The following is a 3,017-nucleotide window of genomic DNA, read 5'->3' on the forward strand; positions in this document are numbered from 1 at the left end:
ATTCTTTATTGGCAAATGCCTCTGCAATACAATGCTCTAAATTCATTAAATGATCTATACATCATACCAATTAATCTGGCCAGGCATGTATGGCAACACTGTTCCTGCCGAGATTCTGATTGGCTGGAGATGTTTGTTCGATTTCGTTGTTGCTTAAACCGATACTTTCTTTATTATCAGATATGATACTGAGTTTATCGAAAATACAATCGTCAAAAGCAATAGGAAATCCGTTATATACTTAACAACAATGAAATTTTCGTAGGAAGATAGAGATATGAGTCAACAAAGTAGTATAACAGTCCAAATCAAGGTCAGCATTCGAACAATTCCTTTAAATCTCCGACACTCGATAATGTAACAGAAAATTAAGGAAACCTGCTTAATCTAAGCGTTGATGTAACACATATTTAAATTTTAAGATCAGTCCGCACCCTTCAATCGTGCCACAACTCTGAATAATAAAAAATTCTAATGAAACGAGTTGTGCAGGAGGGGAGGTTTGAAAAAATTGCGAAAATCAAAGTAGGCTAAAGGAAAACTATTTCATTATATCTCCTTTATTATCACAGTACGGGCTGATCTTAAAATTTAAATGTGTTGCACCAACGCATAGATTAAGCAGATTTCCTTAATTTTCTGTTATATTATCGAGTGTCGGAGATTTAAAGGAATTTTTCGAATGCTGACCTTGACTTGGACTGTTATAATACTTTGTTGACTCATATTTCTATCTTCCTACGAAAATTTCATTGTTGTTAAGTATATAACGGATTTCCTATTGCTTTTGACGATTGTATTTTCGATAAACTCAGTATCATATCTGATAATAAAAAGAGTATCAGTTTCAGCAACAATGAAATTGAACAAAAACCTCCAGCCAATCAGAATCTTGGCAGGAACAGTGTTGCCATACATGCCTGGCCAGATTAATTGGTATGAGGTATAGTGAACTTGGGTATTTAAGGAAGCCACATTGTTGATCATTTAACAAATGCTTCGACTCTAAAACAAAAAGAAGCCAATTATTAACCATACGTTCCATGACCTTACATAGACAAAAAGTCAACACAACAGGACGAAATGAAGTGGGATTCATAAGACCTCAGTCTAAGTAATACACAGTCGTCTCACGCTTGGTTCAAATTTTGCAGCAGTCCCCGCATGATGTCACGGGGTCCCGCACGGCGCACCCGTCAGTTGGCTCGGGGCAGCGGTGGAGTTGACTTGCGTGTCCCCTCAGTCTCTTCTGACTCGTGCGGGAATTTCAGACGTGCGGCATTTGAAAACATGCCAGTTTAAATGTGAAAATAATTTCCGAAGCTAAAGAGGTCAAAATTAGATTCAAAAGTTTACTTTTATCAAAGAAAATTAAAGATTATAAAGTTTTATAAGACGATGAGTGACGGTTGAAGAATATTATCCAACCACTGTGTACACGTAGGTCCGCATGTTGTGATATAATACATGTCTGCATTTACTTCAAATGTCACTCATCGTTTTATTAAACTTTATAATCAACTTTAATTTTCTTTGATAATGGCAAACTTCTAAAGCTAACTTTGACCTCTTTAGCTATGGAAATTATTCCATATTTAAACTGGCTGCTTATATTGCAAGCAGATTACAAATATATGGGTTAAAATAAGAAGAGCTGTAGATTCACCACGCTCCTCAGTGTTGCATAAACCAATGAGCAGCCTTAATTCAAACATTTCTTGCCTCTAACCAGTGGAGCTGAGTGAACAGGGTATACTTGTCACACATGAGTTATCCTTTTACTTTTCGTTTTCTATGGAAGGCAATCTGACGTCATCCTCATGACGTCATCCACCTGCGCGTGAGACGACTGTATATTAACATAGACTGTGCATATGACGACCAGCCTCTTTGGGTATCGGAATGACGTGTGCAATGTGCCATGAGTTTGGGAATGTTCGAGACGCCCAAATCTCACTGTACAATGCTAACATCTTAATCGGGTTGTCCTGATTAACCCGTCACGTCCCGAGCTATTTCGCACCTCTGACACCCCCCAATCCCGAGGTTCATTCATTCATTGCCAGACGCCATGTATCCCAAACGGGGTGGCCAAGGGCTTAGAGTTAATTGTTTTACAGGGAGGGGCACTAATCCTCCACCAACCCCACCTGACACGTAGGGAGAACGTTACGCCAACAGCACCTGGTGTTCCCAGACGGTCACCCATCCAAGTACTAACCAGACCCAACGTTGCTTAACTTCGCTGATCGGACGGGAAGCGGTGTACTCAACGTGGCATGGGTATTTCCGGATTTTTTTTTTTTTTTTGGCTAAAACCTCCGCTTTTGTTGAGAAACATCGAAAATTCATAGAGAAATCGCTCACCTGAGGTTTAAAATACTCGATCCAGGGACCAGTACCTCCTTACCTGACTGGATTTTCTAACAGGCTGGCACCAAAGAAAACGAGTTCTATGGGAGGGTAACTATTTCACACCACTCATAAACGGTATTTATTTGTTTACTTGGTACGAATTTATATGTAGTACGAGAGTATATTGGTTTTCAAACAGCAATATAGGCATTATAAGCATTGTTTCACTCACTAACTCATCACCATACCTGACCTTCTTTTGCCACATTACCTGATCATTATTTCTGACTTTCTTCCTCTAATGCTATGTAAACTTTGTCCTCCACATTGTCATCGATTGGGGAATCACTCTGACCCTGAATGTCTTTACTGGCCAGGTCATTGATAACAGGTGAATTGCCCAGACAATGGCATGAGGGGGGGTGAGGGGGAAGGTTATACAGTGTAAGGCATTGTCCCTGCTTGGCATCTTGAAGAGGAATAGAGGAAGGTGTCCCGTGTATATGTACGAAAAATCACGCGCGAAAATTGAAAATTGTGCAAATTAGGGACCTTGCAATTGCACGACGTACCAGTATGTTGCCGGGACTGGCAAATGCAAAATGTTGCAACGTACCCACACGTCGACGGGATGGGGCGGGTTAAGATGCTGGATCATACCG

General features: G+C 40.2%; 1 pseudogene; it reads right to left on the reverse strand.

The window, feature by feature from the left end:
* Positions 1 to 2,172: 2,172 nt before the first annotated feature.
* Positions 2,173 to 2,291, reverse strand: LOC145393134 (5S ribosomal RNA; annotated as a pseudogene).
* Positions 2,292 to 3,017: the final 726 nt, after the last annotated feature.

This window comes from Coenobita brevimanus, chromosome 23 (genome assembly GCF_032717465.1).
Source record: "Coenobita brevimanus isolate Jiangsu-jjx chromosome 23, ASM3271746v2, whole genome shotgun sequence".
In the NCBI taxonomy this organism is placed as follows: Eukaryota; Metazoa; Arthropoda; class Malacostraca; order Decapoda; family Coenobitidae; genus Coenobita; species Coenobita brevimanus.